The sequence below is a fragment of the Vigna umbellata genome, chromosome 7 (genome assembly GCF_029865625.1).
Source record: "Vigna umbellata cultivar VRB3 chromosome 7, Vumbellata_1.0, whole genome shotgun sequence".
Classification (NCBI taxonomy): domain Eukaryota; kingdom Viridiplantae; phylum Streptophyta; class Magnoliopsida; order Fabales; family Fabaceae; genus Vigna; species Vigna umbellata.
Window position 1 is genome coordinate 15,365,251 of NC_142171.1, and position 14,580 is coordinate 15,379,830.

Here is a 14,580-nt window from a genome sequence, read left to right on the forward strand (position 1 = left end):
TAGCCCAGCCACATTATAAGCCATTGAAAAGTCCTGGTGATGATGCATGCTTGTGAATGTTTTTGATTGTGGTAAAATGAAAGGCAAAGTTGATTCATGTGACATTGTGATAGTAGAGTGAATGAGTGATTACCTCTTATACACTTGTGTGTGAGTGAAACACTTTACCTAGTGAGGAAATATTCCATGAACACATGAACATCCATGCTTAATTGATTGATCATTCATGAAAAATAGCATTTGTTGGGATTTAAATGACTTTGTGAACACTAAAGCATGTGCACATCTTGATTGAAATTTTGGTCATAAGTTTGATTGAAGTTTTTACTTATCTTGAAAGGAAGATTTTTGAATGAGTGAACCATCATATGAATTGGTTGAAGATGGAGTTACATTTTGTTTGCTTGAGGACAAGCAAAGTTCTAAGATTGGGGTTGTGGTAATAGTTGAAACACTGTTATTTTCATGCTTAAAATTGATACTAAAAGCAACCTTTATACTTAGAAACTAGCTTGAAATCATGCTTTTATTGATACTTTTAGAAACAAGAGAGCTGGACAGGTTTATGCTTGATTTCAGTGTTTTTGTGCAGGTTTTAAGGTGAATTTGGTGAAAGAAGTGAAGAAGGAGAGAGATGTAATCAGAAAAGACATCAAAAAGTGCAAAAGGAGAAGCCGAAGTCACCGCTCAGCGGCAGTTTACCGCTGAGCGGCACTCAGGAGCTTACGGGAGATCCACTGAGGGGCAAAATGGCCGCTGAGGGGAAGAAACGAGACATGCACTTACCGCTGAGCGGTATTTTACCGCTGAGCGGCACTTTTATGGGCTTGGACCTAATTTTTTGTAATTTACGAATAATATATAAGCTTTAGGGTTTCCTAGGGTTAGGTATCCTTGGCAGAAACGAAGCAAACACTCTCTCTTCCACCCCTTTGAACGAGGATCTTGGATGCTCAGGCTTCCTCTTCACCTTTCTAGGGTTTTATCTTTCATTCTTTCATTGTTATTTATCTAGGTTCACCATGAATATGGTGAACTAAACCTTGTATGTTTGTTGGGGAATCAATGTAATCTTTTGAAGCTCTCATATATGGAATTTGTTTTTACATCTTATATTTAAGATTTATGCTTTCTTTCATCATTAGTTATGGTTTTTCCTCTTTGCTTAATGCTTGCGTTGTTTAACTCATTTGATGCATGATTATTGATTTTGTCGATACGGGAACGTACGGGGAAGTCTAGATCCGGGGAATCTCTCCCAATATTATATTGGTTGTCGTTAAGCTCCTGCACTTGATGAACTAATTATTAGGAATGCTAGGAATCGTATGAACTTGTAATTAGGGAGAAGCCTTCTTGAAAGGTACTTTAGAGAGTGGCATTAACAATGATGATTTGAATGTTGAATTCCTAAAATATATGAGAGTGGATATGATGAAATTGAACCCCAACAACATATTCATACATATATTTCATTGAAAGTGCTTATCTTTTGCTTTTGCCATTGATCAAAACCTCATGCATACATGTTTATTTTCGTCTTGTGCATAATATAATCCAAATATTTCGTCTTTAAGTCTTAGTTAATCAACAAACCACACAACTAAACTAGGCCGTGAGTCCTTTGGGAAGAACGATACTTGGTCTTACCAAGTTTATTACTTGAACGATTCGGTCATATTTGCCGATTGTAAAACAAGTTTGTGACATCATATTTTGGTGATCATAAAGTTGTCCATCAAGTTTTTGGTGCCGTTGCCGGGGACTCGTGGTTTAACTGGTTAATTTGTGTGATTATTGATTATCTTTGACTTGTTTTTGAATTTTTAATTTAAATTTCGAATTTTTATTTTCTGTTTATATTTTTCAGTTTGTATTTTATTTTATATTATTTTATTTTTTGGTTATTATTTTATTTTATTTTATTTTATTTTATTTTTCTGTTTTTATTTTTCTGTTTTCTGTTTTTATTTCATCTTCTTATCTCTAATCTTATATCTTCTTTTATATCTTTTTGTGCTAACAATTGTTTTTAGGGTTTTGTGCCTAATGTCTGCAGAATGCAATTTGGTCAAGAATTTAACTACATGGGCACTCAATTCTACCAAAGTAATCTCAACCACTGGCGGAAGGGGACGAAGTGGACGAAGCTGACGAAGTTGACGAAGTGGAGGAAGTGGAGGTAGTGGATGATGTAAGATCGTTGAAAATATTTGTAAGTCAGATACTAGATAAAAAAAAAGTAAATAGTGAATAGTAAATTGTGAATAGTAAAAAGTGAATAGTAAAAAAAAAATTATTTTGGGAAAGGATAAGTGTTCCACGTAGCTTTGAGATCAGAATTCATCAATTTGCAAATAAAAAATTATTTTTGTAATAGTAAAATGAATAAAAAAATGAATAGTTAAAATGAATAGTAAAAATGAATAGTAAATTTTTTTGCTATAAATAGCCAAGGGGGGGAGGCTGAAAAGTTAAACCAAAGAACTTAGAAAAATTTTGAGAGAAGAGAGTTGGAAGAATTTCTAATTGCAAAGGGGATATTCTATAAGTTTTCAGAGAACGAGGAAATTAAGTCTGTAATAGAGGTAAGGGAAGCCACTCTTATACTTTGCTTTTCTCTAATCCTAAATCTTGAATATGTAGTATTTTGTTGCTGTATGGTCTTGAATTTTGAATGAGAACATTTATTTGTTTCTTTTGTATTTTTGGAAGGACGAGAAGTTGTCTAACCGGCTCTGCCAGATTCAACTTGTTTCCCCAAAGCTTTGGTTGTTTCTTATATCTTTATATTGTATTTTTGGAAGGACGAGAAGTTGTCTAACTGGCTCTGCCAGATTCAACTTCTTGTTTCCCCACACCTTTTATTTCTTATTTATATTGTATTTTTGGAAGGATGAGAAGTTGTCTAACCGGCTCTGCTAGATTCAACTTCTTGTTTCCCCACACCTTTTATTTCTTAGTTATATTGTATTTTTGGAAGGATGAGAAGTTGTCTAACCGGCTCTGCCAGATTCAACTTCTTGTTTCCCCACACCTTTTATTTCTTATTTATATTGTATTTTTGGAAGGATGAGAAGTTGTCTAACCGGCTCTGCCAGATTTAACTTCTTGTTTCCCCAAAAATTTTATTGTTTTATCTATTTTTTTTATTGCATCTTTCTGGAAGGATGAGAAGTTGTCTAACCGGCTCTGCCAGATTCAACTTCTTGTTTCCCCTGAATTTTTATATTAATATTATTTTGATGGTAATGAGAGCTAAATATTTTTGTATGAATTTATTTTATAAAATATTTGCATATGAATGTTGAACTGGTGTGCTCTTGTGAAACTATTTTATGACTTTTATTATATTGGGTGTGATAACTGAAACTGTGAAATTGTACATGTTGTGATATGATGAATTTAATCTGTTTTGAATGAGTTTGTTGGCGGAAATTGATCTTGTTGGAAGGTCTGGAGTAAGGGTTCTGTAATAGCTTGTATATGGGTATTAAATAGATGTACAGATATTGTTTGAGGTTGCTGTGTGAGGAAGTGAAAATATTAAAATTTGGCATTTCAAATTTAGAGCATAAGAGAACATGGTGGATAATTTAAATAAATCAATTGTTAATTATTGAGGGCCTTTCCTTGTTGGTAGGATAGAGGAACCTTAAAAACCTGAGTTGGCACATCCCTGATCATAGAGCAGCCCTGGCCTGGTCCAGTCAGTTGTGACTAGTCATATGTGCTGGCGTCGAAGGTGAGTTTGATGCGTTCAGACATCTGGGTCCTCTCCGGTGACCAATTGGGGTAAAGAAAAATCTCTACTAGGATGAAAATAAAATAAAACAAGTTGATTGTAGATGCATAATATTATCATGGTAAAAACTTCATATATATATTTTATTTATCATTACATTGAGCCCAGACTTTAATATGTAGTTCCTAAGATATGTTGATGTATTTTGGCTGATATATGATCTTTGATTGGTGAAAATATGTTGAGTTATACTCATTATGGGCAAATTGAGTTTATAATATGAAGTATGATATCTGACAATATGCTTAATTTATTGACACCAAAACGGGTTATTGTGAATTTATGAACATGATTGAGTTAGGTGGATAAAAAGGGTATGAATTGTGGATTTTATGAAATGTTGGAGTGGATATGAGAAATCATTACTTATGAAATGATGTTTACTACTGGAGTAGTATGTTCGAGTTATACCATGAGAGCTTGATATGAGCAAAGTAACACCAGAGGTTTATGAAAGCAGGCAGAAAGTGGTCTGACCATAAGGCTTTGACATAAATATATGGTTCATAAGTTTTATAGAAGTAGGCAGAGAGAGGTCTGACCATAAGGCTTCAGAAAGTAAGACCTAGTATATAGGTGAGGCTTAAGGAAGCAGGCAGAGAGCGGTCTGACCATAAGGCTTCGTGAGTAAGCATGGTACACTTGTAAGGTTTATGGAAATGAGAAAGATGATTTTGATAATGATGAATTAATGACATCGGAATAATGATATTTTATCAATTGTAGAAATACATGATTGGAATATTTTTATTACAAGTTTAATGATTTTATGATATGGTTGGCTTACCCTTATTTGTTTGTACTATGATCATATAACTCATGTTATATGTGAATAGATAATGTTGCAGATGCGGTTGAAAAAGCTTAGAGATGAGAGAGATGCGGGGAAAAACTTTCAGGGATTTTTGTAAAAAGAATAAATTTGTATTGGGAAAATTATGTTGTGTAAGACTTATAAGTTGAAATTTCAAATTTATGTTAAGTGGTGAAGACTATATTATTTAAAGTTTGTAAGTTTGGTATTGTACTTTGGAGATAAAGTTTGATTGTTTATATGAGATATCAAATTAATTTAGTCTCTACTATCAGTAATACCCTTTTATTATATTTGGATGTTACAGACGAAGTGGACAAAGTCTACGAGGTGGAGGAAGTGGAGGAAATGCAGGAAGTGGACGAAGTGGAGGAAGTTGAGGAAGTGGGGGAAGTGAAGGAAGTGGAGGAGTGGACGACGTGGACGAAGTGGACGAAATCGACGAAGTTGACGAAGGTGAGGAAGTGGAGGAAGTAGAGGAAGTGGACGAAGTGGAGGAAGTGGACGAAGTCGACAGTGTGGACGAAGTGGAGGAAGTCAAGGAAGTGGAGGAAGTGTACGAAGTGGAGGAAATGGACGAAGTTGACGGAGTTGAGTGATGAGTCAATATTTTCTCGATTTCACTTAGCTTATTGTGCTAGGTTTAATCAGGGAATTGTGCTTGAATGTCTAGTATTTTCCCATTTTTTCTAATTGTGCTTAATTTGATCAGAAATTCTTATTTTAATTAATTTGAATTATTTAAGCTAATTATTTGCATCATTGATTGCAAGAAAAATTTTGGAGATACATTTTGGGACATTTGGAAGAATGCAAATAATTCAAGACTCTCCACAAAAAGAAGTTTGCAAGAAGAAGGGCATTACGGTGATATCACTCTTTGGGCTTATGAGAAAGGGGTGCTTCATTATTGAAAAGGTGGTGACGTCCAACATTTTTCTGCCACCACGGCCTGCATACACGCTGTCTAGCGTTGGAAGGAGTTACGAAAAGAAGAAAAGCACGTGAATGGGGCACTCATTTTTCTGGAATTTAAGAGGTGCACGAAGAAGCCACGTTGGAAGCAAGGAATCCAACAGCTTGAGGAAAGGATGCGGCTGTCCAACGAGGCCCATGAGCTTGGAGGGAGCGTCCGGCCTGCACGCATCCAGCAAAAGGGGGAGAGGGTAGCATCCAAGGAGGGAGGTCGAGCATGGATGGGGGATAGAGTGGTGTCTCGGCCGAGGGGCGTGACCCAGCCGCCACTTGTTACTTGTTTATTTTCTCTTGACTTTTGAACACTATTTTTGGAATGGAATGAATGAAGAGCTGACGTTTATTCTTTTTGCTAGATTCTCATTGCATTTTTCATTTGGTTTTGTCCACAGAAGAGCAAGGAGCTGGCACATGCGGTTCTTAGATGGCAAGCAGCTGTCACTTTCAGGCTGCACGATGTCACGGCAGAGGAGAATTGAAGCAGCAAGGAGCAGTGGTGTGCACAAGCTGAAGCGGTCATTCCATTTGGAGAGCAGTAGCAGCACGCGCAAGGGTCGCCACCTGGGGAAAGGCCTGATTCAAGAAGGAGCTGGAGAAGGGCAGTGGTGTCACGTCTCGGTTTTTCCAGCAACACGCTGATTCAAGAAGTGGAGTGGTGCACGGGAATTTGAGCTGGAAAGATGCATTTTATATTCTATATATTAAATTGCCTTCAGCATTGTTTTCTTCATTTCATTTCCAACCATGCATTTCCTTTTTTCTAGCAAATGTTGCTGCTTTTATTCTAAGTGTCACGTCCCATTAATGTCCATGCTGAGTCACCTAGCTGCTTACATCAATGCACATGCCACGCAACTCAATGCATTAAAAATCCACTGAGAACGAGCCCTGCATGCACGCCACTTGTCAAAGTGGAAGTTTCTGAAGTGAATGGTGGGGTGCAGGTGTCAACCAGGGGGACGTCCGTTCGTCTAAAAGTGGGAATTTGAACAAAAGTGATTTTTTTTGAAAATTTCCCCACTCTCCTGCGTGCACCTCCTCCCCTTCCAAACTCAGAATTTTCATTTCCTCCTCCATCTCTCTAGAACCTTTCTTCTTCTCTCTTCTGCAACTCACCATCCTCTTCTCCGATCACATTTCAGAAAACGCAGAAATCTTCCCTGCACCGAGAGCTCCATATTGAATCGAACAACTTACAGTTCTGGTAAGTTTCACTGGGACGCTCGTTTCTGGAGTTCCTGCAAACTGTATTCAGTTGCATGCAATGGTGTAGACTAAGCCCTTCATTTTCTTTTGGTTAGTTTAGTTGGAGAGCTTAAGAGAAACGTTGAGAGAGCCTCATTTAGACGAATCAAGATCCACTCATTTTAGGGCGATCACTACAAATCCGGGTAAGGGAAGCTTATTAAGTTTAATTCATGTAATTTAATGTGATGTATGAATGTACTGGGAATTACATGTTTTGTACTGTATGAGCGTTCTGAAAATCTGTATGCAGTATGATGTTTAATATTTGATTTTTTGAGTATGTGGGTATGATTAGAATTGATGCGTGGAAATGATGAAATATTCTATGGTTTGATTAAATTGAAAATAAGCTGTATGATGAGATGATGCATGAAAATGTATGGATTTGTGCTATGATATGAGTAAATTGATGTATGAAAGTTTATACTGGAAAATGGGTATACTGTAAGTTGAGTTTGAATATCTAAGTCTATGAAAATGAACGTTCGTTATCGAAACGGTCTTTGACCGTTCGGTATTCTCTGAGTCATTTTTGAAATAGCTGAACCCTTTCATTTGGAAATGATTCTATGGGAGGACGAACGCCCTCTTATACATAACTTTACGTTTGAGCGTTCGGCCAAACGTAGACCTCATGAGTGTTGTGTGAGAAATTGAGAAGCTTGAAAATCTACCTTTGTACACTTAGTCAAATTGTTAAAACATAAACTTTAAGTATTCCATCTTATGTAAATTCCAAATTTCTAAAATTTTGAATCAGTGCATAAGTCTAGACTCAAAAGCGTACGTCCTAAGTGGCGCTCGGTCTTATACCGAACGCTCGTCCTAAAAGTGTAAATGATAAGTAGCGCTCGGTCCTATACCGAACACTCGTTCTTTCCGTAATCGCCAACGAGCGGAAATAGCGTTCGTCTTGAATTTTCATAACGTTCGTCCTGAATTGTAATAGCGTTCGTCCATAAACTCAAAATCACGTTCGTCCTAAACTTCAATAAATTTGCGTACCGCGTCGGTCATTTACTGGCAAGCGGTTATTCCAACTAAATGGTACTTAGTACATTTAGTACTCGTATTTTTATCTTTGTTCAGTTGAAGTGAATCTGAAATCTTGAATCATTCTAAGTATAAATTAAATTGTTCTAGAATCAGTTCATTTAACTGATTCAAATTTTAATAACGTTCGTCATGAAAGATGAGTCAACTTTATCCCTTCGGAAAAGAAGTTCCTTCCGTCTCGTTCTTGACGTTCGTCCTCGTTATGATGGGGAGTGAACGTTCGCCTTTTTATGCAAGTGAAACAAAGAATGAAAATGTATTTAAGAGAAAGAATTAAGATGTGCGAACACTATGAGAACTGAAGTTGTGATTGTGGATCTTGAACGAGCGTTCCAGGGTGGAACGACTCTTGAATGGAAATTGAGATTTGTAAGTATGAACGTGGTAAGCTTAGATGGTGGTTCATCCTGATATTCCGTGAGTGCTCGTTCTCAAGTAGAGAGGAGTATGTCATGTGTGGGAATGGCAGGAGGTCTAGTCCATAACTGTAACTTGGACAGAACAGACTAACCTCAGGTGGTGACTGATGAGCATTCCAGTTAACCCACCTGTGTGCACGAACGCCTTAGCTACACAGGATTCATACAGTCCGGACGGTCGGTCTAGTATCAGGATTTGGATGGAATTAATGTATGAATTGAATGTATATGTTGTGAATTTACTTGCTGAATTTGATAAGTATGAAATATATGTTTGACTTGAATTAAATTCAATAAGCTTACCCTTGCACTTTCCTTGCGTTGTCTGTATATGTATATCCGTCTTGTCCTTGCAATGATCATCCGTGTGGATGTGAGCAGAAGGAGATGCTTCATTGGAGCAAACTCTTGAAGAGGAAATCATAGCTGAGGAGAATCTCGTAGAGGTTGAGGTGAAGGCCGAACAGTGAGGCGTTCGGTTAGTTTAGTATTTGTAGTTAGGAGAGCGAGCGGTTGTGAGCGAGCGCTCCTTTTGATTGTGTAAATATTTGGACGTTCGAAAATGATTTTGTAAACCGTTCGTCCTTATTTTTTTGTGAACGCTCGTTGAATTATATATGTAAGGCCGTTCGGCTATTTATGAACTCTGCTTCCTTTACTTTCAAAACTGTTTTGCAATATTGATACATGTGATTATTCTAAGTATATAGTTGATGACTGTATAATTTTGGGATGTTACACTAAGTCCCATGCATTTAAAACATTATTCCCTCTTATATGTGCAATTAATTTGTAAATGACGCTTTCCAACTTAGGCGTTTACTGATTCCTCTATTGCATTCAATTGGATTCGCGTTGAGATTAAAATTTCATTTTACTGCTGCATTATGTGCATTTGATGTTCTAGTTTAAGTGTCGCATTTGAATAGCTTGAATTGTGTTTGCATATTTATCTGTTACGGTGTTCAGTTTAATGTGTTCATGCATTTTAATGCTTTCAATTATGTTCGGTCGTGTTTAATTTCCAGTTTTAATTTAGTTCGTTTCAAATCACAAAAACACTTTCAAAACTCCTCACTACGGTTTGACCTAAGTCTCGAATCACATTTGGTCCTTCAGAGACGACCTAGGAGTCACTTCCTAGCACTATACTGCATTCTTTAATGTACATCAAATTTGATGGGCCGCTACAGCCGTATCATTGAGGAAGTGAAGGAAGTGAAGGAAGTGGAGGCAATGGAGTAAGTGGATGAAGTTGATGAAGTGGACGAAGTTGAGGAAGTGGAGGATGTGGAGGAAGTGGAGGAAATGGACGAAGTGGACGAAGTGAACGAAGTGGACGAAGTGGACAAATTGGACGAAGTTGAGGAAGTGGACGAAGTGGACGAAGTTGAGGAAGTTGAGGAAGTTGACGAAGTGGAGAAGTGGAGGAAGTGGAGGAAGTGGAGCAAGTGAAGCAAGTGGACGAAGCAGACAAAGTTGAGGAAGTTGAGGAAGTGGACGAAGTTGAGGAAGTGGAGGAAGTGGAGGAATTGGAGGAAGTGGAGGAAGTGGAGGCTGTGGACGAAGTGGAGGAAGTGGACGAAGTTGAGGAAGTTGAAGAATTGGACGAAGTGGAGGAAGTGGCCGAAATTGACGAAGTGGACGAAGTGGAAGAAGTGGAGGAAGTGGAGGAGGTGGAAGAAGTGGACGAAGTTGAGGAATGGACGAAGTTCACGAAGTTGAGGAAGTGGAAGAAGTGAACGAAGTAAACGAAGTGGCGAAAGGGGACGAAGTGGAGGAAGTGGATGAAGTGGAGGAAGTTGACGAAGTTGACGAAGTGGACGAGGTTGAGGAAATTGAGAAAGTTGAGGAAGTGGACGAAGTGGACGAAATTGAGGAAGTGGACGAAGTGGACCAAGTTGACGAAGTTGAGGAAGTGAAGGAAGTGGACGAAGTTGACGAAGTGGACGAAGTGGAAGAAATGAAGGAAGTGCGGGAAGTGGAGGAAGTGGAGGAAGTGAATGAAGTGGACGAAGTAGAAGAAGTGGACAAAGTGTACGAAGTTGAGGAAGTTGAGGAAGTGGAGGAAAATGAGGAAGAGGAGGAAGTGGACGAAGTTGAGGAAGTGAAGGAAGTGGAGGAAGTGGAGAAAGTGGAAGAAGTGGCCAAATTTGAGGAAGTTGAGGAGGTGGACGAAGTTGACGAAGTGGACGAAGTTGACGAAGTTGAGGAAGTGGAGGAAGTGGAGTAAGTGGAGTAAGTGAACGAAGTGGACGAAGTGGACGAAGTTGAGGAAATGGACAAAGTGGAAGAAGTGGAGGAAGTGCAGTAAGTGGAGTAAGTGAACGAAGTGGACGAAGTGGACGAAGTTGAGGAAATGGACGAAGTGGAAGAAGTTGAGAAAGTGGAGGAAGTGGAGGAAATGGAGGAAGTGGACGACGTGGACGAAGTTGAGGAAAGGGAGGAAGTAGGCGAAGTTGAGGAGGTGAAGGAAGTGGAGGAAGTGGACGAAGTTGACGAAGTGGAGGAAATGGCCGAAGTTGACGAAGTCTACGAAGTGGACGAAGTAGAGGAAGTGGAGGTAGTGAAGCAAGTTGAGGAAATGGAGGAAGTGGACGAAGTGCACGAAGTTTACGAAGTTGAGGAAGTGGACGAAATTGACGAGGTGGAGGAAATGGACGATGTTGACGAAGTGGTGGAAGTTGAGGATGTGGACGAAGGGGAAGAAGTTGACAAAGTAGAGGAAGTGGAGGAAGTGGAGGAAATGGAGGAAGTGGACAAAGTTGAGGAAGTGGAGGAAGTGGATAAAGTTGACGAAGTGGAGTAAGTGGACGAAGTTGAGGAAGTGGACGAAGTTTACCAAGTCTACGAAGTGGACGAATTAGAGGAAATAGAGGAAGTGGAGGAAGTAGAGGAAGTGGAGGAAATGGTGGAAGTGGACGAAGCGGACAACGTAGAGGATGTAGAGGTAGTGGAGGAAGTGGACGAAGCATACGAAGTGGACGAAGTGAACGAAGTGAACGAAGTGGAAGAAGTTGACAAAGTTGACGAAGTTGAGGAAGCGAACGAAGTTGACGAAGTTGAGGAGGTGAAGGAAGTGGAGGCAGTGGAGGAAGTGGAGGAAGTAGACGAAATTGACAAAGCGGACGAAGTGGAGGAAGTTGACGCAGTTTACGAAGTGGACGAAGTTGACGAAGTGTATGAAGTGGACGAAGTAGAGGAAGTGGAGGTAGTGGAGGAAGTGGAGGAAGTGGAGGAGGTGGAGGAAGTGGAGTAAGTGGAGTAAGTGGACGAAGTGGACGAAGTGGACGAAGGGACGAAGTGGACGAGGTTGAGGAAGTGGAAGAAATGGAGTAAGTGGACGAAGTGGACAAAGTTGATCAGTTGAGGAAGTGGACGAAGTGGACGAAGTTGACGAGGTGAAGGAAGTAGAGGAAGTGGAGGAAGTGGAGGATGTGGAGGATGTGGAGGAAGTGGAGGAAGTGGAAGAAGTGGAGGAAGTTGACGAAGTAGAGGAACTAGAGGAAGTGGAGGAAGTGGTGTAAGTGGAGTAAGTGAACGAAGTGGGCAAAGTTGACGAAGTTGAGGAACTGGAGGAAGTGAACGAAGTGGAAGAAGTTTGGAAAGTAGAGGAAGTGGAGGAAGTGGAGGAAATTGAGGAAGTGGACGATGTGGACAAAGTTGAGGAAGTGGGGGATGTAACACCCCAAATAATTTAAAGGGTATTACTGGTAGTAAAGACTAAATTAATTTGATATCTGATATAAACTATCAAACTTTATTTCAATTATTCCAAAGTACAATTCCAAACTTACAAACTTTAAACAATATAGTCTTCACCACTTAACATAAATTCGAAATTAAACTTATAAGTCTTACACAATATATTTTTCCAATGCAAATATATTCTCTTTTTTTAGAAAAATCCCTAAAATTTTTTTTCCCGCATCTCTCTCATCATCTCTAAGCTTTTTCAACCGCATCTGCAACATTTTCTGCTCACATATAAGTTGAGTTATATGATCATAGCATAAACAAATAAGGGTAAGCCAACCATATCATAGAATCATTAAACTTACTTATAATATAAATGTTTCAATCATGTATTTCTGCAATTTATAAATACCATTATCCCGATGTCATTAATTCATTTTTTTTTCTTCATTCTTCAAAATCATCTTTCTCATTTTCATAAACCTTACAAGTATACCATGCTTACTCACGAAGCCTTATGGTCAGACCGCTCTCTGCCTGCTTCCTTAAGCCTTACCTATATATTATGTCTTACTTTTTGAAGCCTTATGGTCAGACCTCTCTCTACCTGCTTCCTTAAGCCTTACCTGTATACTATGTCTTACTTTCTGAAGTCTTATGGTCAGACCACTTTCTGTCTGCTTTCATAAAACTTATGAATCATATGTTTATGTCAAAGCCTTATGGTCAGAGCACTTTCTGCCTGCTTTCATAAAACTTACGAATCATATGTTTATGTCAAAGCCTTATGGTCAGACCACTTTTTGCCTGCTTTCATAAAACTAGGGTGTTACTTTGCTCATATCAAGCTCTCATGGTATAAACCGAACATACTACTCCTAGTAGTAAACATCATTTCATAAGTAATGATTTCTTATATCCACTCCAACATTTCATAAAATCAACAATTCATACCGTCTTATCCACCTAACTTAATCATGTTCATTCTTTAATCATAAATTGACAATAACCCGTTTTGGTGTCAATAAATTAAACATATTGTCAGATATCATACTTCATATTATACACTCATTTTTCCCATAACGAGTATAACTCAACATATTTTCACCAATCAAAGGTCATAGATCAGTGAAAATACATCCACATATCTTAGGAACTACATATTAAAGTTTGGGCTCAATATAACGGTAAATGAAATATATATGTAGTTTTTACCATGATAACTTAAGAACAAAAATATAGTGTTCATCATACTTTTCAAAATTTCGAAATTTAGTTCTCAACACATAGACTTCTAATTACAAATCCGAACAGTCAAATTATAGTAATATATCTTAGGAATCATATATCAAATTTTCAGGTTGATCCAACGGTCATATAGAATAGAATCTATATTTTACCGAGAGTACTCATTAACACAATAACAGGGGTAATTAATTTACTCAAACATGCAGAACTTATTTCTCCAAGTACAGACTATTAATTAATGATCCGAACGGTCAAAGTGAAGAAATAGGTCTTAGGATTCATATATTAAAATTTTAGCTAAATCCAATGGTAAAAACAATTAAAAGGAATGTTTTACCACAGTAACTCGAAAATAAGAAAAATTATAATCATGAAAACTAAATTTACACAAGTGAATAGATAACTACCATTACCAAAATTTTAACATGTTCATAACTCATATTCATGATCATCATATGTATAAATATCATATGTAAGAAAGTATTAGCTCCCCTACCATCAAAATAATCTTAATATAAAAATTCAGGGGAAACAAGAAGTTGAATCTGGCAGAGCCGATTAGACAACTTCCCATCCTTTCAGAAAGATGCAATAAAAAAGTAGATAAAACAATAAAATTTTTGGGGAAACAAGAAGTTGAATCTGGCAGAGCCGGTTAGACAACTTCTCATCCTTCCAAAAATACAATATAAATAAAAGGTCTGGGAAACAAGAAGTTGAATCTGGCAGAGCCGGTTAGACAACTTCTCGTCCTTCCAAAAATACAATATAAAGAGATAAGAAACAATAAAAGCTCTAGGGAAACAAGAAGTTGAATCTGGCAGATTCGGTTAGACAACTTCTCATCCTTCCAAAATTGTAAAAGAAATAACTAAATGTTCTAAGTAATAATAACGTACAATTAGCATAACAGAATCAATATCACGTTTTACAACCATCAAACTTGGGTCTCATCACAGAAACATGTTCTCATTCAAAATTCAAGATCATCCAGAAACAAAATACTTCATATTGAAGGCTTAGGATTAGACAAAAGCAAAGTATTGTATACTCAAGATTTAAGAGTGGCTTCCCTTACCTCTATTGCAACTAGAAATTCTTTCAACTCTCTTCTCTCAAAATTTTTCTATGTTTTTGGGGTAAATTTTCAGCCTTCCCCCCCTTGGCTATTTATAGCAAAAAAAAATTTTACTACTCATTTTTACTATTCATTTTACTATTCACTGTAGCAGTACTGTAGCTGTACTACAATTACTGTAGCTGTACTACTATTCACTGTAGAGGTATTGTAGCTTGTACTACATTTTTCCTGTAGCAGT

At 37.9% G+C, this 14,580-nt stretch overlaps 1 long non-coding RNA gene across 2 annotated transcripts; it reads left to right on the top strand.

Moving 5' to 3' along the window:
• Positions 1 to 5,669: 5,669 nt before the first annotated feature.
• On the top strand, positions 5,670 to 8,961 carry LOC148195221 (uncharacterized). 2 transcript variants are annotated; one of them, XR_015780542.1, is made up of 3 exons: positions 5,670 to 6,798; positions 6,896 to 6,985; positions 8,699 to 8,961. It is a non-coding gene; the product is annotated as an uncharacterized LOC148195221 (long non-coding RNA). The 2 variants fall into 2 exon arrangements; XR_015780543.1 differs by having other exon boundaries at positions 6,901 to 6,985.
• Positions 8,962 to 14,580: the final 5,619 nt, after the last annotated feature.